The following is a 21,301-nucleotide window of genomic DNA, read 5'->3' as shown; positions in this document are numbered from 1 at the left end:
GTTAGGCATGAACAGTGATCACGAGCTACCTTCCAATGGCTGTCAGGCCCTAGCTTAGTTGATTTGCTGGAGACAGCTGAATACACGCTATTCTTCCCTTGTCCTGGGACTCAAGGTTGCATCTGACTTTGGGTGCGATAAGCGCATTCCTGAAGGCACCAAGCCTGCACTTCTGGGCACCGAGACGAAAGGGAGTCACCCCTACTGACCTCCCCAATAATAACTAAAGCAGAGTTTTGTACTAATCATGTGTGCCATATATGGTCCTTCCTCGAGGGCCAAGAGCCAAGTAGTGTTTTTCCATTTATGGTGTTTCATGCGCTATGCTGAAAGTATATATGTGTTGTTTTTAATGTAAGTCAGGAGTCTTCTCCACCCACCTAGATGGGTGAGGATGGGAGAGGCTCCTCTGTAGAGTATTCTGTATAATAAACAATTGAACTTTTCTTCACTGCCAACTGACTGGTTATTGGGTAATTGGTATTGGGCCTATTGGTAAGTATAGCTCCATATGTTATTTTCTATGGTACCGGCCAAAACGGTTGGTAGGATATGCACTTCCAATTGTCTGGTTGAAGTGTAGTTTATGGTCAATATGGGTGGGTGGTGCCCGTGGAGTAGAGCCCCCTGTACATGGGGTTTTGGATAGACTTTTGAACGCACTGCTCCCTCGGGATTAGTGTCTCTCCGGAGCACTCAATACAGAGTTCAGAGATTCATTCAAAATATATAAACAAAGTTCAAATGATGTGATTGAGAATGTTCTTTTAATTATTCATTTTCTGGTTCTCACATGATTATTCTCATGATTTTTCAACAAGTGGCCCAGTGGCCCACTGGGCCACTTGTTGAAAAATGATGAGAATAATCATGTGAGAAACGGAAAATGAATAATTAAAAGAACATTCTCAATCACATCATTTAAACTTTGTTTATATATTTTGGATTTTCTATGGTACGTCAGTTGGCGACTCTGGTGGGACTCCGTGTTGGTGTCGTCCTCCTGTAACCGGGTAGAAAAGGACAAAGAAAAGGGGAGCTCTGGTAGAGTGGGTGGACTGAACAGAGATTCTGACTTACTCCGCTCTTGAGATCAGGGAGCCCCAGCTGCTAGTGACCCTTCACGGGAGTCCTACAGGCATAACCCAGGAGCTGACTGTGTTGGTCTCCAGTAGTTGGCAGTGGAGAATACAAAATTGTACCTGTGTGCAGCAGGTGAGTGAATTGTGATTAGTGGCTTTTGGAAAATCAGCTGTTGAGCAGTGCTTTGTAGCAGCTAACTGTATTTGATTTAGTGGTCGGTGTACCACAGAGAACTTTGGGGGTCTGACGAGGCAGCATCGTGGCTGCACGGGTAGATGATCCACTGACTTGTTTGGTGAATACTAGAGATACCAATCGGACGCCTTGGTGTGACACGTGTGGTGTGCCCCTGGCCGTACTGCTCTCGGAAAAGCCTGTGGTTGTATCTGGGTAGCCTTTGGGACACATCTGAAGCAACGCTGAGGCAGCGGGCTTAGTCAGAATAGTCCCGAGGGTGAACCAGGAAGATTGCGGGATGGTCTGTAGGTCTGTCTGTGGTTAATCCCTGTACGATGGTCTCTTGGTAGTCTGCGGACTGCCTGATTTTGGTATTTGTTCGTCCGAAAATCTGCATTGATTGGTTCTCCAGGAATGGGAGTCGACAGGCTCTGTTCTTTTCCATTGAAGAAGACATGTCACTTTGAATTTTTCCTTTGAACCTGTTTCTGTTTGTATAGTCTTGTTTGAAGTTTGATTGGTGAATGGGGTGCGAGAACGTATGAACATGGGCATGTTTGAAAGATAATTTTTCTGAATGAAATCAGATTGTCAGTGAATAAGGATGTTGTGTTTTAGTAAATTGTGTTTTGGATGCTGTTGTCACCAAAAGGGCCTCACAATTGGAACAAAGTCAACCTGCCACGCCAGAGGGTAGTCCGAGTTATGATATGTATGTTAAACACGGTCTTTCGCCTATTTTGTTTAATACATTATGGCACAAGTATACCAATGATAATGTGGAACTACAATGGCCTTTAACCAGGTCTTTCGATGAGAAAAAAATTAATTACCTGCAGGATTGATTACTTTCTAAATGTAGTTGACAAGCAATGTTTGATTCTTTGAATATGTGGCAGAAGGAAGCAAAGCGCATGCGCATTAGGGAGGAGAAGTTATGCAAAATGAAAGGAGGTCAGACGATTACACAAAAAGCCATAGCGTATGATGAGGATCAGACTGAGGAAAATATTGATTGCGCAAATAGACAAAACAAGTTGCTGGTGGATAAAAGTTATGTAACTAGGACTGGACCAGAGGATGAGATAGAGCATTTGTTAGATGCGCGTCCACCTCCCCCTTATGCCCCACAACGCATATATCCTGCAGTCCCTTTGACTCCAGCTTCGACCCCAGTGGCCTCGGCTCCTGTTGTGGCTTTTATCTTTGCCCCTCCGGGAACTTCGTCCATTTTGTCTCCCTCAGTATTGGGATTGGCTACTCTAATACCTGGGACATTCTCCCCTCCTTCCGTAGCTACGGTTGTTCTGGCTTCCCCTTCTCCAATTTGGGCTTCCCAGTCTTCAAGCACGACCCCCACTTTAGATGATCAAACTCCCTCTCGTGGCCCGGGGGGTCTTGATGCACGGCGATTGTACACTCGATCAGCGGTAGGGGTGGAAGAGAAACAGAGGGTGGCAAATCAGTTGTCCTAATGGATGCAGAACCCTGTGTATACTATTACCGATATATGGAGTACTCTTAGAGATTATGAGCCTGTTATGCAACAACACGCCCTGGAGCATATGGCTACCCATCTTATTTCCTTGTGGGAACAGTGCTTTCCAGATGGAAGATCCCCACAAGTAATGTATGATATTTTGAACAGGCTCATAAATTTTAATTAGGCTTGGAAGATGTGTATAGGAATGTAGAGTCTCTAGTGAAATATAGAGGGCGACTGCATCTGAAATGTCCTAATTTGGATTCCCAGTATCCTATGCGAGAAGTCCATCCTATTTATCATCCTGAGATACCAGAGTTAAGAGATAATCAGAATCAGGTAACTAGAGCTCGTGTGGAGGCCTGGTTTCAGGGGCAATGGGTATACACCCCTTGGAAAAGGAGGGAGGTCCTTTCCCTAAAAGCGCAACTTCACGACCCTCGTAAAAACCCTACTGCCTACTATAAGGAAATCACAGAGGCAGTCTCTTCAGCTGTCATGACCTTAGCTGATATTGAGTTATTTTTTGGCTTACTAGTCCCCTAGTGACGCATGGCGCCAGGTGCATGACCAGGATCATGTGGCAGAGTTAGGAGGGACTTGGGACCGGATTAAGGACTGGGACAAGGAACAAAAGCCTGGCGATAAACCTAGACTTGAAGTATTGGCTTTGCCAGGTCGGATTATTACTTACATGCACTCCTTGATTCCGCCTCATAAGGTAGACTGGGATAAATTGACAGCGTGTAAACAGAAAAAGGACGAGAGTGTGTCGGATTTCTTTACTAGATTTGAAGGGGTGTTTATTGACTTTAGTGGACAGGATTTGTCTGTGGAAGGCGGTGTATGATTATTTGTTAATCGTTTTGTGACCAATCTGTTACCCGAGATTTCTGCACTGCTACAAGCCGCTGAGAGTACTTGGACCACTTCCACACCCTCGATTATACCAAGCATGGCTCAGTATTGCGAGCATAGGGAAAATGAGAGTAACGATACGTCAGAAAAGAAAGCAAAGGATCTTAAGACACGAGTATTCTTACTACAAGTTATAAGGGGATGAGGCGGAGATCGAGGCAGAAGAGGGTTTGTCCCGAGGGGGGCAGGAATTGGACAAGGAGGAGGACCAGCTGTTTCTTTGGGAATAAGCCAGTGCTCTTACTGTAAACAGGAATGGCATTGGTGAGCTCAGTTTCTAATGTTGCTGGCTTGGAACGGGGCAGTGAGGGGAAGAGGAAGAGGCCGAGGTGGCATAGATCGAAGTGATATGCGAAGAGAAGAAGCGTTGCATGGTGAGTCAGGAAAGAATTACTTTGATAATCCGAGAGGAAGGCAGTGTTACAATGAGGATTGTGCGTTTGAGGGAGCTGATGGGTATGGTTATACATAGGACAGCCATGGACAGAGTTGGGGCCAGGTATCAGTACCCATTGATAAGCAAGGGCTCTATGTGAAAGGGCGATTGATGGGGACCTCTGAAAACTTTTTAGTTCATGCGGGTGCAATGAATAGTTCGATTGCCCGTTCACTGGTCCCGTGGGCTTCTCTGTCTGGGCGAAATAACATTTTGGTGGGATTTTCTGGAATCCCGGTAGTAAGCCCCATCTCTAAACATGTCCCTTTTACGATTGGCCCGGTCACAGTGGACTCACCGTTTCTGTTAACTTCACATTGCGGGGAAAATCTGTTAGGATTGGATTTGCTAAAGAAATTGCATGCTAAAATTCATGGTTCGCCTGACGATGTTTATTTGACTATTCAATCACCTGGTGAACATACCCGACAATGTTTCACCAAAAATGAACCCCTCCCTCCGGAGTTCGCTGCTATACCATCGACTCAGTGGGCGACGGGAGATACGGATGTCGGTTTATTAAACATTCAGCCTTACTCTATCAAATTAAAACCAAACGCTTGATTGCCTCGCATACCTCAGTACAAGATTTCACTGGCTGGTGAAAAGGCTTTTCTTGCTATTATCCAGGATTTGATTGATAAAGGTGTAGTGGAAGAAACAGTTGCAAATGTATGCAATAGCCCTATATTACCGATTTTAAATAAGGCCCTGTTGGAAATGAGTTTGACGACGTTGATACTTATCGTTTTGTAATTGACCTACGAGAAATTAACAAACTAGTGGTGCCACAGTATCCGGTGGTGTCTGACATCACTACTATTCTTACCATGATTCCGCCCACTGCAAAGTATTTCTCGGTTATTGATCTGAAGAATGCTTTCTTCAGCATTCCGATCCATTCTGATAGCCGTCATATTTTCGGCTTCTCCTTATCTGGGCGTAGCTTTTGATTTTGCAGCGCACCCCAGGGGTACACTGAGAGTCCTATCATTTATAGGCAGGCTTTGAAAGCAGTATTAGATGAATTAACCTTACCCCCTTGCAACATGCTCCTGCAGTATATTGATGATTTGTTGGTGGCTACTGATACTGAGGACGGCTGCAAGGAAGCCACAGTTAAAGTATTATCTCATTTGGCAGCCAACAGTAACAAGGTATCCCTCTCCAAATTCCAATATTGTCTACAGGAGGTGACTTATCTTGGTCATCTACTATCGAAAGAGGGGAGGAGACTAACTCCTGAACGTGTGACTACTATTTCTAACATGTGTGTACCTCATACTCAGAGTGATTTTCGTGCATTTCTTGGCATAATCTCTGACTGAAGCAATGGATTCCTAATTTTTCTCTTCTTACTAAACCCCTCCTATACTTAACCACTAAAGATGTGCATGAACTCCTACCTTGGACCGATGAATGTCAGGAAGCTTTTGACTCTTTGAAATCTGCGATTTGCTCTGCATCCGTCTTAGGGTACTCCTGACTACCGAAAACCTTTTGTGCTTTATGTACATGAGGTGGACAGTTGTTCGCTTTCAGCGTTAACAAAAGGATTTGGTGGTAAGCAAAGACCTTGTGCTTATTTCTCGGCAGTGTTGGATACCGTCTCCAGAGCGCTTCCTAGCTGTCTAAGGGCTACTGCTGCTGTTGCGGTGGCCATTCGACAGTCGGAGGGGTTCGTTCTGAATACTGACTTCACAGTGATGGTACCGCACTCTGGGGACACATTATTGAACAAAACAAAGACTCAGCACCTTAGGAGTGCTTTTCTTACTGATTATGAATTGACTTTGTTTGCTCCCCATATTACAATTAAGCAGTGTGCCACTCGGAATCCTACCACGTTGCTACCCCTCCCTTCGGATGAAAAAACAAACGACATACATGATTGTATATTTCGGACCAAAGAAGAAATGAAGGGACGGCTAGATCTCACAGACATTTCTCTATCTGACCCCCGAGGGGAATTGTATGTCGATGGCTCTTGTTTCACGTTACCAGAAGGCACAACAACAGCTGCGTATGCGATTACGACCCTCTGCACTGTAGTTGAGGCTGTTCGAGTACCCTATCAGTCTGCACAAGCAGCTGAGTTAATGGCACTACTTCGAGCTTGCGAGTTGAGTGAAGGATTGAGAGTAAACATTTATACAGATAGCCAATACGCCTTTGGCGTGGATCACAGATTCGGCCGCCTATGGGCAGAGAGAGGTTTTCTCACTTCCCATGGTCAAAGAATACAGCATGGTCCTTTGATTTTGCGATTACTAACAGCATTACCATTACCAGAAAAGGTGGCTGTAGTTAAATGCAGAGCACATAAAACAGTAGTGGATGACGAGGGTGAAGGAAATGCTTTTGCTGATCAGGTAGCAAAGAAAACGGCAAAATCTAAAATGTCATCAATGTTTCTAGCTACCTCCGCTAGGTGGGTGTCGGAAATGTTTGATAATACTATGGAAAGTGTTTGAGAAATACAGAAAGAAGCTACTCCCGCTGAATTGGCCCATTGGGAAAAGGAAGTGGGAACGTTAGATGAAAACGATTGCTGGGTTGATTTGACTGAAAAACAGAGGTGGTTGCTACCCAATGTATTGGTTAACGCTGTAGTTACCATGGCACATGGCCCAGCACACATTGAAGCAAAAGGCATCTGCGCTCTTTTGGACCCCGTGTGGAATAATTCTTAAATTTCTAAAACTACTGCCCATTTGGTCCAATATTGCATGGTTTGTTTGCGACACAACCCTGGGGGCAGGGAACCAGTTCAAAGTGGGAACCTTCTTTGCCCTTTGAGGTGCTCCAAATCGATTATATCCAACTGGACCGCGTGAATAATCTGAAATATGTCTTGGTCGTGATAGGCACCTTTAGAAAATGGGTGGAGGCCTACCTGACCAAGGAAAATACTGCCTTAGCAACAGCAAAGGCTTTGATAAAGGAGTATTTCCCAAGCTATGGATTACCTCGGGTGATCTGGACAGATAACGGGGGACACTTTAATGCAGAGTTTATCTGTCATGTTTGTAATGGATTACAAATCAAGCAAAAGTTTCATGCAGCCCGACACCCACAGTCTGCAGGACTGGTTGAAAAATACATTGGAATTCTGAAATTAAAAATGGCCAAAATTCAAGAGGGTACTGGGCTGAAATGGCCCGATGCCCTACCATTAGCCGTGATGTCTTTACGAGTTACCCCACATTCCCGATCTGGTTTGTCACCTTACGAGGTCATCTTTGGACGACCAGACAATGTTTGGGGTGTCCCGAGCCCCAGAATGTTTCGAGATATTGAATACCCTATGATGACAGATTATTTGTATGCTTTGACTAAAGATCTCCGTTCCATTCATCAACAGGTGTCAGCAGTGTTGCAGCTCCTGCCGATGGGTCCTGGACATCGCTTGGAACTAGGACAGTGGGTCCTAGTCCGAAACTATCAGCGAAAATCCAGTTTTGACCCTCGCTGGTCAAAGCCCCATCAAATTCTCCTGGCTACACGGACGGTGGTGAAGGTGGACAGCAAGTGGCATTGGATTCACATATCCCATGTGAAGAAAGTGCCCCTCCCGCTTCCATATGATCAGCGAAATGAGGACGAATTTTGACCCAGGAGAGTGAACGAGCCCCTCACTTTGTTCCTTTTCCTGACGCCCTGGAAATCAGAGAAGGGCAAGGGGAAGGAGTACCGGGCTTCGAAAGGGTTTTGGCATCTGAATCAGCAATTACCTAGGATTCTGTTGCTTCTGTTGTCAATCAACGAGTTCATGATATTCCTATTGCAGAGGATGCACCTTCTGCTGTTTTTTTTATCTGTCCAGGAGACACCTGGCCATACTCGGTACAACCTGCGGCCCAGAAAACAACGCAGTACCCCAGATGAAGATGGCAGGAGACAGGGAAAGACTTGAGTAATAGGGTTTGTTAAAAACTTTTCTGGGGTACTGAGCGGGACACTGGACTGAACTCGTTGAGAGCCTGGAACATTTTGTTTGCTCTGTTCAGAAAGAAAGACTGAACTACTTGTGAAAGGGCCCAGGTTGTGTATTCTTCAAGAGTTGTGTGAATACGTAACTCCAACGCGAGGATTTGGTTTTTGGTTTCATTTTATGAACGATAGGATCCTGCCTGTGAGGCTCTAAACGGACACAGGAAAGAAGAACCCCCTGGCAGGTTGGACAGCATTGCCAAGTTTAGTTTTTGGACTTTCAGTTAGTATGTATCCCTTTGCCCGTTTTGTCCCTTAGGAGGAATGACCTTTTGCACCCCATTATTACCCTACATATGTACCCGTCTTTTCCAGTTGGACAATGCGTGTAAAGATAGCCTTTGTGGTTACTATTATGATTATGTTTATGATATTAATGAGTGTTTTTATATATTTGGAGTTTCGCCATCCTATGCTTACTATTCTGGGAACAACGACCCCATCTCCAGAGTATATATTTTATGCCTTGGCCCCACATAAAGAAAGGCACCGTCAAACCTACACTAAAAATGTTACACTACCAATTGTTGGGTTTGTGGCCTTTTGCCCTCCGTAATGCATAGACATGATTTCTGCATTTCTTTGCCCTTATCATATTTAGGAAGTTGTGAGTCTTGGTTTAAATTGTTGTCCATGATGTATACACATTATACTGTAGATACTTCTCGTTATTCTGAGAAAGACTATGAGATGATTTTGACATACATAGAATTGCACCAGGGTTTCGACCCCGAGGGTAATAATGGAGAAAGGTCATTAGATCCAAATGCCTGTATGAATATGTACACGGAGTATGAAAATGGTACTTGGCTCAGGAATGAGATCTTAGATTTTGCAGAGTTTAATTTCACCCAGTATTTCCAACAATTTAAAGAAAGAAATGTCACAGATGATAAGGCAATCCCAGTACCTATACTAAACAGTGCTTCAGCTTTCTGTATTCAGGGGGCAGGACAAATATCAGTAGAAGAGAGCCAGTGTAATTTTACCTATCCGCTGTGCATTTTCAGTAGCCCTCCATATTGACCCCTCCTAATGTATACTTTGTATGCAGAGAAAATGCATATACATGGCTTCCTCCTAGTTGGGCGGGTCGTTGTTATCTGTCTTTCCTGTACCCTCCATTGTATATAGCACATGCTAATTATCATCAGGACCATCGATTAGAGAAGCAAGGCCTACTCCTCATTAGAAATGTGAGAGAAATAGACCCCACTGAAATTGATCAAACGGATACTGCAGAGCAACATTTCATTGATATAATGAAGGGAGTATTCCTTATTTGGGGACCCAATATCACCAGTAAGGAAGTAAGGCGTTTGTCTAGAGTAGTTGAAAGGGTAATCAATACCACTGAGGAGGAGCATGCCATGTGATCGGCAGTTCCTGTTGCGTATATATCCCTGGCTCCGCCCCTTCAGTTCATTTGGCTATCCAGAAGCTACATCACTTGGCATCCGCAGTACATGCAGATACAGGGACCTGGGGGCCGATTCACAGAACTAACTTAAGACAAAATCCTAAACTTACTACTTTTGGTATTCACAGAAGTTAGGATTTTGTCTTACATTTGTCTTAAGACAGACTTAAGACAGACTTAAGACAAAATCCTAACTTAGGTCTGTCTTAAGTCTGTCTTAAGACAAACTTAAGACAAAATCCTAACTTCTGCGAATACCAAAAGTAGTAAGTTTAGGATTTTGTCTTAAGTTAGTTCTATGAATCGGGTTCCTGGTCTTTGTCTGGTTGGTTCTGGGGTCTATTGTCCACTTGGCGATGGAAAATTTTGAAGATACTAGCAGGCATAGCGGGTGTCATATTTACCTGCTGCCTATTGTGGGCCAGCTTGTTGTTCTTATTGTGCTACTAAACTTGCCTCTTCCATAACCACTCCTTCCCCTGTGGCCGTAAAGGCTCAATTAGTTCAGCAAGATATAAAAGGCCTAATGTAGATTGATGAAGGAATTTTTGAAGACTGACTTCTCTTTAGTTGGCGACATCATGCTAAAAGGGTGGTTCTGAGGGATAAAACTCCGATTTCCCCTATGTTAGTGGTATGGGTCGTAGATTTATATTGTGTTAGCATGCTGTATCTATCTATCTTTAAATATACAGGTATGCATAGAACGTAATCTATAACTTCATTAGCTTAGTTAGTAGGTATATGCTTTGTGTGTGTTCTGTTTTCATCAAGACGGCCGAAAAATATACAGACGCCATCTTTTCTGTTTGCGTTAGGCACGAACAGTGATCACATGCTACCTTCCAATGGCTGTCAGGCCCTAGCTTAGTTGATTTGCTGGAGACAGCTGAATACTCGCTATTTTTCCCTTTATCCTGGGACTCAAGGTCGCATCTGGCTTTGGGTGCGATAAGCGCATTCCTGAAGGCGCCATGCCTGCACTCCCGGGCACTGAGACGAAAGGGAGTCACCCCTAATAACTAAAGCAGAGCTTTGTACTAATCAGGTGTGCCATATATGGTCCTTCCTCGAGGGCCAAGAGCCAAGTAGTGTTTTTCCATCTACGGTGTTGTTTTGAATGAAAGCCAGGAGTCTTCTCCTCCCACCTAGATGGGTGAGGATGAGAGCGGCTCATCTATAGAGCATTCTGTATAATAAACAATTGAACTTTTCTTCACTGCCAACTGACTGGTTATTGGGTAATTGGTATTGGGGCTATTGGTAGGTATAGCTCCATATGTTATTTTCTATGGTACGTTAGCCTTCTTGGGATCCCAGTTCTTACCCTGGTACCCAACCTTGGTCTGTGTATTGTCATATGGCCCACCCTCCAGAACATGTTTTAGGGGTCCTTTCAGAAGACTCTCTGTTTATATCCTTAGAGTGGTCACCATATTTTCCTGGGGGGGTGCTAATCACCATGGGGCATATTACCAAGCAATAGCGATAATTATCGCTATTGCTTGGTTAGAGACAAAAATTTACTGCTGAGCTGCGGCGATTTTTACCGCAAATAAACCTTGGTATTACCAAGGTTTATCGCAAATGCGATAAAAATCGCCGCAATGCATGAATATCGCTGAAAAGTCAGCGATATTCATGCGTTATCGAGGTAATGCACTTAGCCATGTTATCCACCTCCCATCGGATAACATGGCTAAGAACTGCTCAGGGCAGGTGTTAGCTTTTGGAGATATTCGTGCTTAGCGCGAATATCTCCAAAAGTTGGTAATAGGAGATAGCGATGTTAGCGACTGTTTTCAGTCGCTAACATCTTGGCACGACCACTTTGCATGTCATTAGTGATAAATATCACTGACATGCAAAGTGGGGCCCAAGATGGTCGCTATCTCCTACTAGCTGTCGCTAACTGGTGGTAGCGACAGCTAGGTAATAGGGAGATCATTTTATCTCCGCTTTCTTGGCTTTTAAAGCCAAAAAAGCGGAGATAAACCCCCTTGATAATATGCCCCCAAGAGTTGTCTGGGTTACCCTAGTCTTGATCCAATGTCAAGTCAAGTCAAGTCATGAAATTTATATAGCGCGCTACATACCCATAGGGTCTCAAGGCGCTTGAGGAAGGGTGGGGAATTACTTGTCGAATATCCAAGTTTTGAGTTGCTTTCTGAATGCTAGGTGGTTCTGAGTAAGGCGAAGGTGAGTGGAAGAGAGTTCCAAGTTTTAGCTGCCAGGTAGGAGAAGGATCTACCTCCCATGGTGGTTTTGTTGATGCGAGGTACAGTGGCAAGGGCTTGGTTGGAGGATCGTAGCTGACGGGAGGGGGTGTAGAAGGACAGTCGTGTGTTGAGGCATTCGGGTCCAAGTTTGTAAAGTGCTTTGTGTGCGTGGGTTAGGAGGCGGAAAGTAATCCTCTTATTTACGGGGAGCCAGTGGAGGTTTTTCAGGTGACCAGAGATGTGTTCTTTACACGGGATGTCTAGTATGAGCCTAGCTGAAGCGTTCTGGATGCGTTGGAGTTTTTTCTGGAGTTTTGCGGTGGTACCGGCGTATAGGGTGTTTCCGTAGTCCAGGCGGCTCGTGACCAGTGCGTGGGTGACCGTTTTTCTAGTTTCAGTGGGTATCCAGCAAAATGTTTTTTGAGCATGCGAAGAATGTTGAAGCAAGATGATGAGACGGCATTGACTTGTCTGGTCATCGAGAGTGAGGAGTCCAGGATGACGCCCAGGTTCCGTGCGTGGTCTGTCGGGATGGGTGCTTTTCCGAGGGCCTCTGGCCACCAAGAGTCATCCCAGGCGGAGGGGGAGGTGCCTAAGATGAGGACTTCTGTTTTGTCTGAGTTCAGTTTCAGACGGCTGTGCTTCATCCACTCGGCTACTTCTTTCATTCCTTCGTGTAAGTTGGTTTTGGCGATGTTAGGGTCTTTGGTGAGTGAGAGGATCGGTTGAGTGTCGTCAGCGTAGGAGATGATGTTGAGGTTGTGTTGGCGAGCTATGGCCGCAAGGGGGCTCATGTATACGTTGAAGAGGGTGGGGCTGAGTGAAGATCCTTGTGGCACGCCACAAATGACTTCAGTGGCTTCTGACTTGAATGGTGGGAGGCGGACTCTCTGGGTTCTTCCGGTGAGGAACGAGGTGATCCATCCCAGGGCCTTTCCTTGGATTCCGACGTTTCTGAGGCGCTGTAGAAGGGTGCTATGACAGACTGTGTCGAAGGCAGCGGAGAGGTCAAGGAGGATGAGGGCGACTGTGTCTCCGTTGTCCAGTAGAGTTCGAATGTCGTCTGTTGCAGCGATGAGTGCGGTCTCAGTGCTGTGTTTGGCTCGGAATCCGGACTGTGAGGAGTCGAGGGATTTGTTTGTTTCGAGGAAGGCGGCGAGCTGGTTGTTGACAGCTTTCTCAATGACTTTGGCCGGGAATGGAAGAAGCGAGATGGGGCGGTAGTTTTTGAGTTCGGTGGGGTCAGCTGTGGATTTTTTCAGAAGGGCGCTGAGTTCTGCGTGTTTCCAGCTTCCCGGGAAGGTGGCGGAGTTGAGGGAGCAGTTGATGACATCTCTGAGGTGTGGTGCTATGATGGAGTCTGCTTTGTTGAAGATGTGGTGAGGGCATGGGTCAGTTGGGGATCCTGAGTGGATGGAGTTCATCAGGCGGATGGTGTCCTCAGTGGAGATAGGGTTCCAGTCGTTAAGGATGTTCAAGGGGGGTGAAGGTCCTGCAGAAGGTTGAGTGGGTTGGTCTCCGGGTCGGTTGTCTAAGCTGTTGTGGATGTCTGTGATTTTGTTGTGGAAGAAGGAAGCTAGGGAGTCGCAGAGGGCTTGGGAGGGGGTGATGTCGTTGGAGTTGGCTGATGGGTTTGCAAATTCTTTGACGATGTTGAATAATTCCTTGCTGTTGTGGGCGTTGTTGTCTAGTCGGTCTTTGAATGCGGTTTTCTTGGCAGACCGGATTAGTTGGTGGTGTATGCGGGTGGCGTTTTTGAAGGCGTCCCTGGTGCTGGTGTTTGGGTCTTTTTTCCAGGTCTTCTCGAGGGAGCGACAGAGTTTCTTCGATTTCTTAAGATCATCGTTGAACCAGGAGGCGTTTTTGCTGCCTAGTTTGATTTGACGTTTTTTCAACGGTGCTAGGATGTCGGCGCTGTTGGATAGCCATTGGGTGAGGTTAATGGCTGCTTGGTCGGGGTTTGAGGAGTGGGCGGGGGGGTTTAGAAGAAGCGATGAGGAGATCTGGTCGATGGTGATGTTGTTCCAATTTCTTCGCAGGGTGGGTTGAGGATGGTGGTGGATTGTGGTCTTATTGTAGATAAAGTGAACGCAGCTGTGGTCCGTCCAATGAAGAGCTGTGGTGTGACTGAATGAGACATGTTTGCTGGAGGCGAAGATAGGGTCGAGTGTGTGACCTGCGATGTGGGTGGGCGTAGAGACAAGTTGTTTAAGTCCAAAGTTGGCGAGATTGTCCAGAAGGGTAGTGGCGCTGCTGTCATTGATCTTTTCCAGGTGAAAATTGAGGTCTCCCAATAGAATGTAGTCCTCGGAGGGGAGGGCGTGTGGGGTGATAAAGTCAATGATGTCGTCACTGAATTGTGCACGGGGTCCTGGGGGCCGGTAGAGGAGGGTGCCTTTGAGTGTGGTTTTGGGGTCAGTGTGGATCTGGAAGTGGAGGTGTTCGGCGCTTGCAAGGTTGACGTCAGAGTTGGTTGAGATGCGGATGGAGTTCTTATGGACGATAGCGATGCCTCCTCCTGTTTGCTTGATGCGGTCCTTACGGATGATCTTGTATCCTTCCGGGATGGCAATGGTGATGTCTGGGGCTGAGGAGGCATTCATCCATGTTTCTGTTAGGAAGGCGACGTCCGGAGAAATGGTGTCTAGTAGATTCCAGAGGTAGATGGCGTGTCTGTCGACCGAGCGGGTGTTGAGCAGGATGCATTTTAGGTGGTTGGTGTCAGGTCTCTGTTTGGTGTTGGTGGATGAGGAGTAGGTTTTGGTGCCGTCAAACTTGCAGGAGTTGCAAGAGAAGGGTCCATGGGTGTGTCCAGGAGCGGCTTGGACGCAGTTGGGGGAACGGCCAGGGTTAAGAGCTAGGAGGGTGGTGGCATCGTAAGTGATGCGAGTGGGCTGGGCATTGTGGGAACCAGGGGGTCTGGCGCTGGGCGCGGTCCAGGCGTGGACGGACGTAGACGGGCTTACCTTTGGCGCACCTTCGGCGCAACTGGGGCGCGAACGCTGCACGTAAAAACATCTGTCATATATGGATAGTGGAGGGGGCGGAGCGTGGGAGGGGCTGCTGGGAGGCGGGGAGGAGACAGGGGCCGCAGGTAAACAGAACAACAAAATGGCGTTGTGGTCGCGTGAACGAAGCAGGGGCACAGCCGGAGGGAGAGCAAAGGTACAGTGACACACAGATCAGCAACAAACAATATTCAGCCTGTAAATAAATCACCGCTATGCAGGGCCAATGAGCAGCAATAAATGCAATGCGAACGATACCACGCACTATGTAGTGGTCGAAGCGCTCTGTGTTGCAGCCGGTGTCCAGGTAGCCAGGAGTTCAATCAGGGCAGGCGGTGTGGTCAGCAAGCGTCGCAAGGGCAGGCAGTGGGTCAGGGGAGCAACCGCTGTGGAACAAGTCCAGACGGTCACAGTGGGATGGAGGACGGGGCTAGATTGTTATACCAGTGTGTGGGAGGGGCTGCTGGGAGGCGGGAGCGGGGAGGAGACAGGGGCCGCAGGTAAACAGAACAACAAAATGGCGTTATGGTCGCGTGAACGAAGCAGGGGCACAGCCGGAGGGAGAGCAAAGGTACAGTGACACACAGATCAGCAACAAACAATATTCAGCCTGTAAATAAATCACCGCTATGCAGGGCCAATGAGCAGTAATAAATGCAATGCGAACGATACCACGCGCTATGTAGTGTGAGGTTCCGTGACGATTTGAACCCGTGTTTTCAAGTTTGTCGGAAATACATAATATTGGTATCAGCGAACCGCAAATGATCCATTTAGAATACCCTGGTGTTTTCGCTACGCTACAAGCAAGAGCACTCCTTTTATTAACACATTTCTGATCTACCCACGGCATCCATCTTAGATCATGGCAGCCATTTTGTGTTTCTTGCCCTCACATACGCAATAACCTCTGATCACTTCATTTCGATTAAGGACACGTAGCCTTAGCCGGAGATTCACCTCTTTCATGACACGTGCACCTTAAACCAGATCACGCTGTAGCTGCATGACTCGACAAAGGCTGCCTCCTCTGCCCGAGGCCAGTCCTGCTAAACTGGTCTTCGTGTCCATTGTCCTGATCACGATTAAGCGGCCGAAGCCGGTAGCCTTGCCCATTTACAACCCACAAGCATCTCTTATCCCGCTTTCCTATCTTCCACACCTGGCTCCGTTCCTTTCTTTCTGAAACTTTATTAGGGGGAGGTAACGAAATTTACGATGAGGCGGTCCGGCTCTTGAATGCAATATTGACAAGGGATTGTGATGAACTAGTGGGAACCCCTCTTCGTAGATGTTTCGTATCAGATTTTATCAACGGTTCCTGTGTACGCCAAATATTTATTGTTTATGACACAAAGGTTTTGGGAATGTACCAACATGTAAAGAATTCGCCTGAAGGCCAAAATGTAGTATATAAGGAGCAACCCACTTTGTACAATTTGAACAGGCTCCTAGAATCTGCCCATGTGTGGTTTCTGTGACTTCTGTGTCCCTGCAGTAATAAACCTTTGGTCTTTGACGCCACCATCGAGAAGCCCGTGTTTCTGTTTATCTGTGCACCAAGGCAGGTGGAACTCCGGGGTCTTTGGGTGTTGTTCCCTGACACCTCTGGACGGAACCAAAAAGTCCAGAACTCCAATTGGCGCCCAACGTGGGGCGACGTCATTCGGTACCGGTCCAAAAGCCTGAAGAGTTCGAGAAGCTTCGTGTGAAGATTCCTGAGGGAGGCGCCCCACTTCATCGATCCCGGCATATCGCAAAAGTGGCCCGAAGTTCTCTTCCACGAGGGTTCCCGTTCAGGACGGCTGCAGTGGGCCGTTGCCTTGACCGTCGCCCTGTCTTGGACCCGAGGTGCAGTCCTTAGTACGGCGAAACGTGACGGGTTTCTCCTTGGTGACGTCTTCAGTGACTCAGTTAAGTATTTGGTGATAGCTAGCTGGTTACTTTGTGAGGATTATTAAAATCCTTGATTGGTTCTTGGTTTGGTTTGGTTCTTGGTAGGATTATCACCGGTTGTTCTGGTTACGATAATCTATTTGGTTTAGTTTGGGTATCGATACAACAGTTCGTTTTGGTAGGCCTAAATTCTTGGTTTAAGTGCACATATCTGTTTTGTGTTTTGTTTGTTTTGTGTTCCGGACTGAAAAATAGTAAGTCGGAAAATGTTGTCTTGCTTTGGTTGCAACCGTGACTCACGATTGGAGGACTCCTGTCTGGTTCCTCCGATTGGGACTCCCCTATATGATTTATATTGTAAGCATGGTGTGGGTCCTATATCCTATAATGAGGTATGGGTCCGTTACACTGCGAAGGATGGTGTCCTTAGTTGGCCACTACATGGTAGTTTTGAACCCGAGATTCTCGACAATTTAGAGGCAAAATTGTTTAGGAAGAAAGCCCGGCCGGCAATGTTTGATTCTTTCCGTTACTGGCGAAAAGAATCCAAACAGAGAGAAATGAAAAGGTTGAAGAAAGAACAGAAAGAACAAGAAGAGTTGACTCTAGAGCAAGCGGCTAAGCAGTTGCAGGCTAACGAGTGTGAGAAGGCCATAGATGTGGCCATTAGAGAGCATAATTTAGCGATTGACAAGTGCTATCCTGCCTTGCCATCGAAAATGGCTAAGATACTGGAGGATTCCGAAAACGATCCTCTGTTGTCTTATCTGTTACGATCACCTCCACCGTACGCACAAGGTGCTACGGCTCCACTTGTCCCGAATGTTCAATTGCCGGTTGCTGGACAACCTGGTGTTCCTGCTCCTGTCCCTCCGAATCAAGTTCCCGTACCTCCTGTGATGAATGTGAATGTTCCTACAGCTCCTCCTCTTCCTGAATTGCCAACTTCGATACCTATATCTGTATCACTTGCACCTACTGTTCCACAAACTATTTTTCTCGATACTCCTACTGTTCCATTATCTATTCCTACCTCTACTGCGTTCTCTACGTCTGCGAGTGTGTTAACTCCACTTTCTGTTCGTCGAAGAATCACTGATTCTGTTACTAATATGCTGTCTCCTTTATATAAAACTTTAATTAAGACTCCTACTCCTGACTCTGTTCAGAGACGTAGTCAGCTTCCAAGTACTGAGGAACGGGGAATTTTAGATTCCACGGCTCTCAGATGGATTTCGAAGAGTAGAAGATATAGTACGAGAGATGTGCTAGATACATTTATGCAGTGGAAGGAACCAACGCAACGGTATGTCTTTGATGAGATGTGCTCGTTGCTACGTGAAGAAATAGAAGAAGATGATGTTGAATCAGATTTGGAAGATTTAATTAAAGTTCAGAAAGAGTTTGCTGCAGGAATGATAGTGGGTGATAATATAAAAGAAGCGATGGAACTTATTTTAAGTTTTAGGAATGATCCATCTCTTCGTTCGCCGAGAGATTTAGAAAAAGGTAAAACGAAGCTAAGTCGCCAATACCCTATGAGGGAGGTTCCTCCAATTTGGCGCGAAGCAGTGGCAGCTGATAATAATGCTGGTATTGCCGCTGTTCCAGCACAGTTCCAAAGAGTGTGGATACACATTCCATGGAAGCGAGCTGAAGTGCTAGCGGTGAAGCAGGCCTTGCCAGATCCACGTAAGAATCCTGCTGGATATTACAAGGAATTAACGCAGACAGTTGAGGCTTGTATAATGAACTTAGCGGACATCGATATGTTATTTGGCAATGTAGTTCCACAACCAATTTGGGCTAAAATTCGTAGAGAGGATCATCAAGCTGCCTTAGGTGGTGATTGGGCAGCTATCACTGCAGCAGATGGTCAGCAAATAGGTGGTGCAAAACCCGAACCCCTAATTGCTAATCTTCCAGGTAGAATAATTGATTTAATGAAGACTCTGATGCCAGCATTGCGTGTTAATTGGGACAAGTTGTCGCATGCAGGCAGAAGAAAGACGAAAGTGTCTCCGACTTCTTCACGAGGTTTGAAGAGACTTTTGTAGATCATAGTGGTCAGGACATGAGCACAGAAGGAGGACAAAGACTGTTTGTCGATAAATTTGTGCATAATTTGTTACCTGAATTATGCAATAAATTAAAAGACTCAGAAAGTGCGTGGGCTGTATCCACAACTGCGCAAATACTTGCGACTGCACAGTACTACGAAAATCGGGATAAAGAGGAAAAGGAGAAATCAGAGAAGAAAACGAAAGATTTAAAAACTAAAGTTCTTTTGCAGCAGGCGTATCCGCCTCGCACGAATCAATCTAATACGCAGCAAGGTTCGTACCACAGGACAGATTATAGTTCATCAAGACCTCAATATCAGTGGAATCAGTGTGCGTACTGTAAGAAAGAGGGTCACTATAAAAATGAATGTCCGATCTTAGCGCAAAATAATGCAGCAGCAGCTCAGAGAGGTCGTGGTGGTTTTGTGCAGAATTCTAGAGGTCGAGGACGAGGTACTATGCCTCCACAAACGAATGATCGTCCCTCCAATCACTTTGATCAACGAAATGGACAATCTACTCAGCAAAATAGATCTCAACAATATCTTGTTGAGGACTATTGTGAAATAGATGAGGGTTTTCAGCAAAATGGGTACTAGGACAGCCATGGACAGAGAGAGGGAGTAGTATCAGTTCCAGTGGATCAGAGTGGGCCTTATGTCGCAGTAGCAACATCAGGTGTAGTCGAACCGTTTCTGTTGGATACTGGTGCCGCAAAAAGTTCTATCATTCATGCGAAACTCCCTGGCGCACCTTTGTCCGGCTCAACAAATGTTTCCGTAGGTTTTTCAGGCGCCCCTGTTTACAACCCGATATCTGGTCCTTTGTCTATTTCTGTTGGACCGTGCCAATTGAAAGCACCCCTGATTTTAACGACAGGTTGTAATGAAAATCTGCTTGGTTTAGATTTGTTAAAACGACTATATGCGACATTGTACTGTTCTCCGGAAGGAGTACAACTCACGTTGGGTAAATATATCACCTCTCCGATGTACTTGTCAATGGATGCACTCCCGCCAGAGCTACGCTCACTCCCTGATTCTCTTTGGGCGACTGGTCCTAATGATGTAGGTCTCCTAGAAATTCCACCGTATGTGGTAACTTTGAAAGCAAATGTAAAATTTCCAAGAATTCCCCAATATAAAATATCTAGTGAAGGAGAGCGTGCACTTTTATTGATTGTGCAAGATTTGATTAAGAAAGATGTGATTGAAGAAACTAGAGGAAATGTCTGTAACAGTCCTGTACTACCGATTTTGAAACGAACTGATCCTACAAAACCTCCAGTGTACAGGTTTGTCATAGACCTCAGAGAAGTTAATAAGATTGTGGTTCCGCAGTTTCCTGTGGTTCCGGACATTACTGCCTTGCTAACATTGATTCCTGCTACAGCCACATGGTTCTCAGTTATCGACTTAAAGAATGCCTTTTTCAGCATTCCGATAGCCGAAGAAAGTAGAGATATTTTCGGCTTCTGTTTAGGAGGTCGAAGTTTCAGATTTAAACGAGCACCACAAGGCTATTGTGAAAGTCCATCTATTTATAGTCAAGCATTAAAAAGCCAGTTAGATTCCTTTGTCCTTCCTCCAGGTTCTGCCCTAGTACAGTACGTAGATGATCTTCTAGTGGCTGCCGATGACAAGGAAACTTGCAAAGCAGCTACAATTTCCTTATTGCATCATTTGTCTAATCTGAATCACAAGGTGTCGCCTTCCAAAATGCAATATTGCTGCCAAGAAGTGACCTACCTAGGTCATCTCTTGTCAAAGGAGGGAAGGAAGTTGACCCCAGAAAGAATAAAAGCAATTACACAGATGAGTGTTCCATGCACACAGAGAGAAGTACGTGCCTTTCTAGGTATTACCTCTTACTGTAGGCAGTGGATCCCAAATTTTTCTCTTTTAGCGAAACCATTGGTAGCCTTGACTGGGAAAAATGTTCCGAGTCCGGTGCCATGGTCTGATGAATGTCAAGAGAGTTTTACTGAGTTACGAAAAGCATTGTGTTCAGCTCCTGTATTGGGTACACCTGATTACAGTAAGCCATTCACGCTCTACGTTCACGAGAGAGACGGTTGCGCGTTGAGTGTTCTGACACAGAGGTTTGGTGATAAACAACGCCCTTGTGCGTATTTCTCATCAACATTAGATCCGGTAGCCAGAGCGTTGCCTAGTTGTTTGAGAGCTACAGCGGCAGCTGCGGCTTCCATTCGACAATCTGCTGGTTTGGTGATGAACAACATGCTAGTGGTCATGGTTCCTCATGCAGTGGATACACTCATGAACCGAACGAAGACACAACACCGTACCAGTGCGAGACTATCTGGTTACGAGCTGACATTACTAGCGAGTCATATTCAGATCAAAAGATGTAATGTATTGAATCCAGCAACACTGTTGCCGACTGATCAAGAGTCGAGTGATTCCGAGCCACATGATTGCTGTTTTAAAACGGAGGAAGAGACAAAAGGACGTATTGACTTGAAGGATACTCCGTTATCCGATCCAGATGGTACGCTGTATGTGGACGGGTCATGTTTTAAATTGGAGAATAGTGATGTGACTGCTGCTTACGCAGTAACTACTTTGAAGACGATTGTGGAGAC

This window comes from Lissotriton vulgaris, chromosome 9 (genome assembly GCF_964263255.1).
Source record: "Lissotriton vulgaris chromosome 9, aLisVul1.2, whole genome shotgun sequence".
NCBI lineage: Eukaryota > Metazoa > Chordata > Amphibia > Caudata > Salamandridae > Lissotriton > Lissotriton vulgaris.
Note: the sequence above shows the minus strand (reverse complement) of the source record.